Here is an 11,795-nt window from a genome sequence, read left to right on the forward strand (position 1 = left end):
ATATGGATAACATTTATTAGCATCTAATTTGTATCTGGAGAGAAAAAAAAACAGTTATTGCAAGTTTTCAAAAGAAATCTGTGGGATGGAGATCATTTTCCCAAGGTCATCCAAGTCCTAAGTCGTAGAAGCAGGAGCAGAACTCGAGTCTTTCTGGCCACATGGTTCCTACTGCCCTCTGCGATGCAAAATGACATTGACAAGATACAGGAACAAATGTTGACCTCAATGCGTTTTCTTCTTCACAATATCTCACCAACAGGCTTCTCTTTGGAACCCTAAATTCTATATTACTGACATGATTGACATATTAACTTATTGATATGATATATTGATCCCCAGTAATATAATAATTGCTATAGGAGAACATAGTAAGCAGCTGATTATGCCCATTTTGCTTTCATCTTTGTGGGCATTTTATCAAGCCTTTTCCAATGTACATTTCAATAAATGTATACTGGAAAATAAATGTATATAGGAAAAGCTCTGATAAACTCTACCAAGTGATGTGGGAACCTACAGATGTTCCTGGACTGCAAGAACTCATGGTCTAGGAGGTATGAATAAAAATATGAACCATTGCTCTGCAACTATTCACAATCAAAGGTCTGCAATGGAAGAATATAGAAAGTGATGTAGGAATACAGAAAAAAGGCAAAGACGGTGTCAAGTAAATGATGACAGGGGTCACTGAAGGATTGGAATGGATATTGTCAGTTTCCTTATGAAGAGAAGAAATGTTAAAAAGAGAATGTATTAGTCATGATCCAAGTAGGTAAAGAAATGGCCCACTCAAATTGGGTATTTCGAGGAGAATATAACTAAGAAATGACAAAGTACGGACAGGTGTTGGGACTCACAAGGGGCAATGCACTGCCCCAGGACTAGTTACCACCCCTAAGACATGAAAGAATAAAAGGGAAGAGGGGTATTGAACATGCAGACAGAGAGGTCCACCTGATTGGAGCTGTGCCCTCAGTTAGGTACCATAGCCCATTATTGGTGACAGCACTTGGAGTGGGGCATGGGAATAAACCCTTAGCCTCACTCTTCTCCCTCCTTCCAATCTCCTCTGGTGCTCTCCATTGGCCAAAAAACCCAATGAGAAGCCAGAGGTCAAAGCAACCAGTTGATGCAGGTTGAACAATCCAGCCTCCTAGGACAGAAAAAAGAGTAGAAAATGAATCTGAATGGGCACATAGAAAGTATTCAGACAGGGAAATAGGAATGTAATCCGTAAACATTCTGCATGTGAGGAAGTAGGACAGAGCCTTAGGTACTAAAGCTTGGCCCTGAACTGTTGAGAGCCATGTGTTGGTTTAAAACACAATGAACAAGGATATGGCATGTCTGATTGTATGCTTGAGCTGATGGTCTTATCTGCAAACCTCATGGAAAAGACTCCCTCTTTCTGAGGAAACAAGATAGAGGAAATAATGACCCACTTCCATTTGGAGAAAGAACAGTAATATATTTTACAGTCTTTTATCAAATGAAAAAGAGAATAATTCATCAGGAAGCCATGTTCCCACCATCTACATACCCATAGATAGAAAGGCTGCTAACCAATTACCAGGGCTGAAAAGAAGGTGTGCAATTATTGCATATTTCAAAAGCTAAAACTGCCCTTTCCCCAGAAACAAAAAATAATACTTGAGCGAAAACTTGGAGCAGAGCATCAGATTTTAGAGACTGTACCAGTTTCAGATAATGTCAGATTTAAAGGTTTATTGCAAAACCAGTCTTATACAATCTGAAGCTCTAACATAATATTTCTCTTCTTGTAGGGTCTTCTTGTTTATTAGTTTTTTTTTCTTTTCCATATTATTTATATTTATAGAAATTTTGACAATTTAAGAAACTCCTGGAATTCAGGTTTACAAAATTTGAGAAGTGTAATTCCAAGGTGACAGAGAGGCAGGGCTCCTCCCATTTAGGACCACCTATGCTGAAAAACACGCTTCTTAATCAATGACCAATACTATTCTGGGAGCTTAATTGCCTAATAAACTGGATCAATATATTTCAGAAGGTAGAGTCATAGATAAATTCATCTTTCATAGTGGCCTGACCACACTGCAACAAATTTGGCCCCCTAAGGAGATCACCCCCCTATCCCCAAACTAACCTGAATGAGGACCCCACCCCTCTCCCATCAAGTGTGAGTCAGATGAGCACTAGAAATGCTTCCAGAGTGTGCCAACACCCAGAAGAGTTCAACCGATGCCTTCAACTACTTGGGTTCTGTTATGCTCAAGCGGGAAGCAACTTCTCTCCTTCACTCTCTTTAAGCTGCTCTAGGGGATCTTCCTTCCCTATTCTGATAACAGAAGAACCCATCATTTTTTCTAGGCACTCTGGGTACCAATAAATAAATAAATATTAATAAATAACTCAGAATCAGGCATTAAAATGTCTGCTTGGCCGGCCCAGTGGCTCAGGCGGTTAGAGCTCCGTGCTCCTAACTCCGAAGGCTGCCGGTTCGATTCCCACATGGGCCAGTGGGCTCTCAACCACAAGGTTGCCAGTTCAATTCCTCGAGTCCCGCAAGGGATGGTGGGCTCCGCCCCCTGCAACTAGCAACGGCAACTGGACCTGGAGCTGAGCTGCACCCTCCACAACTAAGATTGAAAGGACAACAACTTGACTTGGAAAAAAGTCCTGGAAGTACACACTGTTCCCCAATAAAGTCCTGTTCCCCTTCCCCAATAAAATCTTAAAAAAAAAAAAAAAAATGTCTGCTTGTCACCTCATTTCTAGCCCCTCCCCTTCCTCACGGCTCAGAGCTCATCCATATTCAAATACCTGGAGTAGGATTTTTTTTCTCCTCCCTCCCTCCATGTCCTCCCCTGCTCAGGAGCTGCTCGTGGTTCCTCCTGGGAGGGGGCCACAGAAGTCACAATAGGTAAGGGGACAAAAGGTCTTATGGAGTGGCACTGTGGTGGCCAGGCGTTGGTGTCCTCTGTGTGGCAGATGCTTGACTGGCAGCTCTTCTCCCCCATGACTAGAGGTAGCTCTGGGGCTGTGACTACCTTTTGTGCACCTATTAGCAAGCCCTGCCAATGGAGGTGCCAACACTTGTCTTTGGTATTTGTTATTCTCAGCTAAAAATCCAAGCCAAGAAAAGTCCCATTTAACCTTCTTTTATATCATGAAAACTATTTGCGTTCTGGCGGAGGGTGGGGGCAGGGGTGAGAACTGAAGTGGTAAGGTGACAGGATATAATGACAACAGCCTCGCCTTTGGCAGCAGAACACCTGGACGCCTTCCCTGGAATAGTTAGTTACTGGCTGTATTCATCTGACCAAGTCAATTAACTTATGTAGGGCTTAGCTGAGTCATCAATATTCAGTACCTGGTTGGATAACGAGATCTCAGAGTTCATTCCCCTATCTAATATACGATCCTCCTAAGAAATTGTTACTGCAATTATTGTATAGTCCAAAGTGTTAGAAATGTTCCAATCTACACAATAGGAGAGTTTCACAAAGTATGTCACTGCTATGTCCAGGTGGATGTAAGACACGAACCCACCAAGCTCAGAAATTTGGAATTCTTACTGTTTTCTAAAACTTATCTGCCTACACCATTCTGCCCTGCCTTCATAAACATCTGTCTTTTAGTGTTAGTGTTTTCTTTCCCATGCTCTGCTATATTTATGTGTGTTTTCACCTGATACTTTAAAAAGGTATTTGCAAAATGTATCTAATCCAGATTCAGGAAATAAAAATCTCCCATGAACTCCGGTTGTCAGAAAATAAAAAACTTTTCAATGCTCAGACACAAGGGTTTTCTGACCTGAAACTGTCAAAATTTTTCCATCTACCTCAATACCCAATTCAACCTTCATCCAGTTGTAATTTATTAATTATCAAAATAGAAGAAACTGACGGTTGAAGGATATCCTTTTAATTGCTAATTTAAGAAGCTTCATGATTGAGGCAAAGAACTCAAAAAAGAAAATGTAAAAAGGATACTTACTAATGGCATTTAGATAATGCTAGTTAAGGATAATACTTGAGAGACAAAATTCCCACTGTGAGGGCTTTTGATTAAATCTGACTATAGCGCAGGCAGCCATATAGGTGTATACCATTCTGGGAGAATACCTGTTGTTAAATCTCCATACTCCTTTGTAATGAAATAGATACCAGAAACATATTGGGGAAATTTCCTAGCCACATAACTTCAGGCTACATTACAATACAAACCAAAGATAAATATACCAAACTTGTGCAAAGTAAGCATTGCAGGTTGTAAAACCACTCCAAACCACCCAATTAGGAGTCATGGTTCATCTGTGTGACTTTTGGGTAACTTATTTGACTTCTCTGGGCCATGATTGCCACCTTCTTCAATTTTCTCATCAATTTATCCAGTGGTTCCAGCACATTTCCCCATTGAAATGTAATGGCAACTTTGTCAAAATCAATTGGCCATAACATCATCAAAACAACAAGAGATAACAGATGCTGGCAAGGATGTTGAGAAAAGCTAACCCTTGTACACTGTTGGGAGGATTGTAAATTGTGGCAGCCACTATGGAAAAGTGTGGAGAATCCTCAAAATGAAAAATGGAACTACCATACAACCCAGCAATTCCATTTCTGGGAATATATTCAAAGGAAACACACACTAACTCAAAAGGATATCTGCACCTGCCCTGTTCATAGCAGCATTATTTATAATAGTCAAGATACAGAAACGACCTACTTATAAGTATCCATTGATAGATGAATGGATAAAGAAGTTATGAGATTACACACACACACACACACACACACACACACACACACACACAATGAAATATTATTCAGCCATGAAAACTGAGGTAATCCTACCATTTGCAGCATGGGTGGCCCTTGAAGGCATTATGCTAAGTGAAATAAATCAGAGAGAAAGACAAATACTATGTCATCTTACTTATATATGGAATCTACAAAGAAAAATCAAATTCGTATAAAAAGAGATCAGGTCTGGTTACCAGAGGTGGCGAGTAGGGGGAAACTGAAGGAAGGTAATCACCAGGCATAAATTATCAGTTAAAAGAAAAAAACAGTACTAGAGATATAATGCACGACGTGGTGACGTATAGTTAACACTGCTCTATGATATATATGTAGGAAAGTTGTTAAGAAAATAAATTCTAGGAGTTCTCATCACAAAGAGAAATTTTTTTTTTCTTTTTTCTTATTTTCTTTATATTGTATTCACATGAGATGATGGGTGTTAGCTGAACCTATTGCGATAGTCATTTCATAATATATGTAAATCAAACCAAATACCTAAAACCTAAACTAGTGATGTATACTAATTATTCCTCAATAAGACTGGGGGGGGGGGAATCAATTGGCTGTATAAGTGTAGGACTATTTTTAGACTCTATTCTATTCCATTGTCTATATGATACTATTATAATGTCCTTGTCATCATAATTTTAAAGTCTTGAGATCAAGAAGCTTAAGTCCTCCGATTTTATTGTTTTGCAAGATTGTTTTGATTATTCTAGGTCCTTTGCATTCCCATATAAATTTTAGAATCAGCTTGTCAATTTTGGTCCTAAAATGCTGTATTTTGATTCTGTTGCGTCTATAGATGAAAGCAGGAAGAACTGATACCTTAACAATATTGAGTTTCCCAGTTCATAAACAAGAATATTTCATAGTTTTCAGTAAAACAATCTTTCACATTTTTGTTAAAATTTTAAATTTAAGAATTTTAAATTTTATGCCATTGCAAATGATTTAAGTTTTTTCAATTATTTGTTCCTATTTATAGTAATATATTTGATTTCGGTATATTGACCTTGTATCCTGAGAATTTGTTAATTCTAGCTGTTATTTTGCATCTTCCTTAGGGTTTTTGACATACATAAACATGTCAACTGCAAATAAAGGCAGTTTCATTACTTCCTTTCTAATATATATGCCTTTTATTTCTTTTTGTTGCTTTATTGCGCTATGACTTTCAATATAACGTAGAATAGAAGTGGCGAGAGCAGGCATCCTGTCCTGTACTAGATCTTAGGAGAAAGAATTCAAGTTTCCCTTTTAAATTCTTTGTAGGTGGCCATTTCCAGATTGAGGACGTTTCCTATTTCTGGTTTGCTGAACGTTCTACATTATAAATAGGTTTTGAATTTCTCAAATACTCTTTCTAAATCTATTTCAAATAATCATACTTGTTTTCCCTTATTTTCTTAATTCTTGATTGTGATGGGTATTGATGATCTAGGGCTGCCATAACAAAGTACCACACACTGGATAGATAAAGCAATAGGAATTTATTTCCTCATAGTTTTGGACAGAAAAGGGCCAAGATCAAAGTGTTGGCAGGTGCGAGTTCCTCTGAAGGTCATGAGAAAAAGATGCGTTGCAGTTCTCTCCTTGGTCTATAGATGGCCATCTTCTCCTTGGGTCATCACATCATCTTCCCTCTGTGTTTGTCTCTGTCCAAATCTCACCTTCTTGTCAGGGAACCCGTCATACTGAATTTGGGCCCACCATAATAACCGTATTATAACTTAACTACCTCTTTAAAGACCCTATCTCCAAATACAGTCACATACTGAAGTACTAGGGGTTAAGACGCCAACATATGAATTTGGTGGGAAGACAGGGGTAGGGGGTGGGAGACACACAATGTAGCCCACCAACATGATGCATTATCCTTTTATATGTCACTGCATTCTATTTGCTAACATTTTGTTGGGATTTTGCATTTTTATTCCTGAAGAGTATTGGTCTATAATTTTAATATCTTGATCTCCTCATTAGGTGACCAGACCCCTTTCAGCTCTAACATGCAATGATAGTACATTGCTGAGAAGCACAGCTCTGTGAAATGCTCACCTCACCTAAGCTAACAACCAGGAGAGAAATTTAATATGCAAAATGGGGTGACCAGGTCAGCTGCATTATTGCTTATGGAACTATCATGTTGTGCTCAACAGTCATTAATAACCACGGCGTGCCAGGATCTGAGACTCGAAAGCAATTAAGACAGTGTTCACAACCTAACACCGAGAGCTACAGACTCAAAATGTCACCTGATCTAAATAGCGAAGTCGAAAATTGAGAACCAATTCAGACTCCAGAGAGATGAAGAAAAAGACACTAAAATGATTATAAATAAGAAAATAGAAACGGAGGAGAAGTCCTGAAGCTCCGAAGGTGACACCCAAAGGAACGGAGCAGATCCTTGATGAAACAAATGTAGAAATTTCGCAGCCTTACCCCCTTGATGGCACATCTCCACGTCTGTGCGTTTCCCCCATCTCGCCACACCTCCACATATCCAAATTCATCCATTCTCCAGACCACGCTGCCTTCCTTAATAGACATAAACTCTTTAAGGGAAAAATCGCTGTCCAATATGTCTACATGTGTCTCTCAGAATCTAGGACACAGTGGAAGCATCATCAATGTTTAATGAAAGCAAATTTTTCACTTCCTTGCCCGCAGTGCATATACGTATCTGTTCTACATTTGGACATGATTCACTCACTGCTGCATTCTGTCAAGTCAGCAGTTCTCATTTCACTACAAGCCCCAGAGTCTCAGTATGAGACAATCTAACCTTGACAGCAAAAATATAACTAGTCTTCTTAGACCATATGAAATTCTTCAAATTTCTAAATCTCCTTTTGATTAAAGTATAGCGCCTACGTCAAAGACATTTAACTAAATTGCTAGTTGTAGCAACAACACATTTGTAAAGCTGTATTTTTCACAGTTTTAATATATCCCAGTATTTCTTGTGACATCTATATATAGGTAAGCCCACATTTTATTATGGTTGGAATCACCTACCCTTTGATTTATCACCCTAACGTACGAGATAATCAAACTGGCTGGAGGTAACAGGGTTTCAAAGTACTGTACAGCCCTGAACCTCAGGAAGGGAGCAAGATGCCTGGTAATGCAAACCATGTTTCAGGCAATAGCTATTTCATGCATGGCATCTGTCTGCCAGGTGTGAAATGGCAGTAGTAATGGGCTACTCAGAATGGATATAAATTTCCAAATGGAAATAGATTTCCAAATGGAAATAGATTTTCAAATCTCAATGTACCGTCCTATGAGATGGGTGTCTGGCTTATTATGTCGTATTGTAAATGTGATTACTTTTGAGGACACAGCTGAAGAAAACTCAAAGTAATTCTATTTTGAAATGGATCTTAGCCAGGGAACTTGATTTGGTATCAAGAGCCATTATCCAGACACTGCCCTCAGGTGATCTTTCTCTGTTCTCTAGACATTTATGTTTTAAGTGACTGGCTCAGTATGCCACGGTGTCTGTCTTGCCTGCCCTTAAACCCTGTGATCTGAAAGAATGAGTGCATCTTCTAAATGTCTGTAATCTCTAGCCAGGAAGATTCAGGGCTATGGTGACCTAATCTGTGCAAATAGCTACAGTGGTTGTCACGGAACATCTGTTTCTTTTACCGGTTTTATCATTAACCAGTTGTCTCATCTTGAGATAAACACTTAATATCTCTCCTAAACCTATTTCCATTCTAGAAGAGTCCCTATGAACCCCTCCAGGATGTGCAGAGATGTTTATAGTAAACCATTCGAGCCAGATACATTTAACCAGAGGTGTTTTTCATGAAATATTGGTTGAGATGATAATTCCTTGGAATACTGGTTTGGCAAACACTAACCTATCCAAATGCTACAAACAATGGGCCTGACTCATCACTTGCATATGTAAGTCATAGTATTAATATTCATAAAGCAAGGTTGGATCATGAAGGGCTCAGGTGTCACAACTTCAAGGGCTTGGCTGCTGAGTTTTTGGTTTGTAGAGCAAACGGGGAATTCTGTAAACGCCAGCCTTTCCAGATATGTTAGAAACTGGTGCCGGCATGAGTAGGAACATGCAGAAGAAAGCATGGAAGGATTTTGTTAAATCTTATTTGAATGGATGATAGCCTGGCCATTGATGTAGAAGAGGAAGAAAAGAGAACAAAGGCCCTGCCAGGACTGAGACAGGCACATTTTCTCTGCTCTCCTTGGGCAGTCTCCATAGAGGACAAAGCCCAAGGTGGTACATCTTTGGAAAGGCAAGAGGGATGAGACACGGACTGGAGTTTTCAGACAGACTTGGGTGAAGGCTGAGCTCTGTCACTTGGTCTAGTGCTGTGACAGAGGTATATTTGTGTGCAAGCGCAGGGCTCAAAGAGAATTTGTCACCTAGGGCAAGTTAGGATTTGTACAAGTTAGCCAAGAGAAGAAAGAGGAGGATTTCTAAGCAAAAGGGATAATACCGTTGGAGATCTGAAAGCAAGAGACGGAATGGCATGTTTGAAACACAGAGAGTAGCCTAGTAGGGCAGGAGGACAGAACTGAGGGAGGAGAGTGGGAGCGATGAGCCTGGAGAGGTAAGTGGATCATGATGGGCCCTAAGAAGAGTGGGCTTCTTCGGAAGGTCAACAGGTTCCAGCAGAGGGAAATGACATAACTAAGACATGGCAAGTGACAGAAATGACCACGTTGTCTATGTGGACCATTACATGCAAGTAAAGGAGAGAGACAAGTCAAGAACAGTGTCCAGTTTTCTAGATGAGGCAACAGAGTAAACGGAAGCAAAAGCTGGGACATAGCCAATGAGTCCAAGCAGCAAAGTTATAATCAAAGTCCAATGTCAGATTCCAAAGCGACAGCAGTTCATGATCATGGCAACAAAAAAAATTACACATAAACAAAACAGTCTTTTTCAGCGACATGGAAACATCAACTGCTCATTGATAAATCTAAATAAGCAGAAAAATGCTCTCGCCACAGGGCTGTATTGAGTGTTGTTCAAATGAAATAATTTAGATAATGGGGTCAGGTTGGAACCGTGGTGAAAGACTCCAGGCCAGGCATCTAGAAAATATTGGCAGCATTATGGAATATTTTAGAAGTCAAACGTCTGCTTTGCCTTCTCAGCACAAGAAATTCAATGAGCCTGGAAAAGTGCAGCTTCCCCAGCAAGAGTTTTGCAATACCCTCAGGGTGGAAGTCACTGAAGGTAAAAAAAAAAGCATTTCAGTTACCGATTGTCAGGCTTAGTGATAAATAGTCGAGCGAAGGGCGTTGAGACCTTCACAACAGAACAACGAAGTGGGACTGGTGGTGACTACAGTTTCTACAGGGTGTTGGATTTAATGAGAAACAAAGTGTCTTAAAAGCTTTGTTTATTTTTTTAAGTGGCTATTTAAACAATTGTGAGGTTAAGAGCTTAGAAAGGGGCCTCCTTCTCGTGCAGAAATCCTGGCTTGTGTGTCACAGGGAGGGAGTACTACAGAAAAGTTAGGAAGAACATAAAGCTGGCTCACATCCCACCACTTCACATGATTGTTTTGTAACGAGACCGAATCGGGCTGGATGTACATGTTGCAGCCTTATTCAGAGTCCCTAAACCATTTCCAGAATGTGTGGTTTCTCTCTTTTCCTTTGCCCATAATTCCACTGTATATTTTGGCTTTTGATGCCCTGAAGGTTCAGTTATATTTCTTATTTCTCTCAGGGAGCTAAGAGGCCACCAGGATTTTTTAAATACGGGCTGCATCACCCCTTATCATCAAGCCTCGTTCAGCCATCGGTTGTATTCTGGTTCCTCCTCTCCCTAGCTGCCAACGGAATTGCATCCAGCTACAGTCACAGCACGTTACACAAGCTAAATACAGAGGGTGCCAAAAAATGTATACACATTGAAGGAAAGGAAAAAATTGTATTCAAATCGTAAAAGTCAATATATACCGATAACAAAAGATGAATCCAGGTCACGTTTAACTTCTGCAATTACAAGAGGTGCTCAAAGTGGTTACCATTGGCATATTTTTTTTATTTTTTATTTTTTTAAGGAGGGCACAGCTCACAGTGGCCCATGTGGGGACTGAACCGGCAACCTTGGTGCTACCAGGACCATGCTCTAACCAACTGAGCTCACCGGTCACCCCTATCAGCTTAATTTTAATACAGCTTTTTTTTCCTTTCTTAAAATGTGTATACATTTTTTTTTTTGTCACCCTCTGTAGAATGAAGGTGACTCAGCCCCCAGTGGGAATATCTTCAGTGAAGATGTAAGACTGTATGTAGTAGGCATTTATCAGGCATCAAGCCGCATAAAGGAAACATTCCTTCAGTATCATGTTTAGTAAGTTATTGGAAAACATACTTATACGTTACACTGCTCTTTGGAAAAATTAAATGTGGCAGCCTAACTGAAAAGCACCAACAATAATATTTGGAGCTCCATACAGTAACTTTTATCAGTGATACTAGAGATTCCTCTCCCTGCCCACCCACTCCCACATGAGAACTGTCTTTGTAACAGCTAATAACCAGACTCACAAAAAAGATTCTAATTGTACATATGAGGAAGTGTAGTTATTTCTAATGCCTCAGCAGTAAACTTCAATGAAACAATCAACCCTTCAGTAATTCTTATTCCCTGAAAAACATGAAGCTGGCAATAAATCTATACGCAAAGGCCAGCTCTGCATTAGCAAAATGAAGCAGAGAATTAAAGCAATTATCTAAATAATTTATCATGAGCCTGGGGTAGGTGGCTGAATTACTTAAATGAATATTTCAGGGGGGAAAGTGTATTTTTGGTAAAAGGCCTTTGAAGACTCTCTTGGCTCATTGCACATAGAACAGGAAAATCATTATAATGATGAAGTCTATATGTATACGAAGGGTACCCCGCTGCTGAAGCTTTGCTTTGAAAACACAGAACTGTTCAAAAACATTACCATAGATTAGAATTTTGGGTGTTTGACTCAAAAACCAGAACAAAACGAA

This window comes from Rhinolophus ferrumequinum, assembly GCF_004115265.2.
Source record: "Rhinolophus ferrumequinum isolate MPI-CBG mRhiFer1 chromosome 5 unlocalized genomic scaffold, mRhiFer1_v1.p scaffold_110_arrow_ctg1, whole genome shotgun sequence".
Taxonomy (NCBI): domain Eukaryota; kingdom Metazoa; phylum Chordata; class Mammalia; order Chiroptera; family Rhinolophidae; genus Rhinolophus; species Rhinolophus ferrumequinum.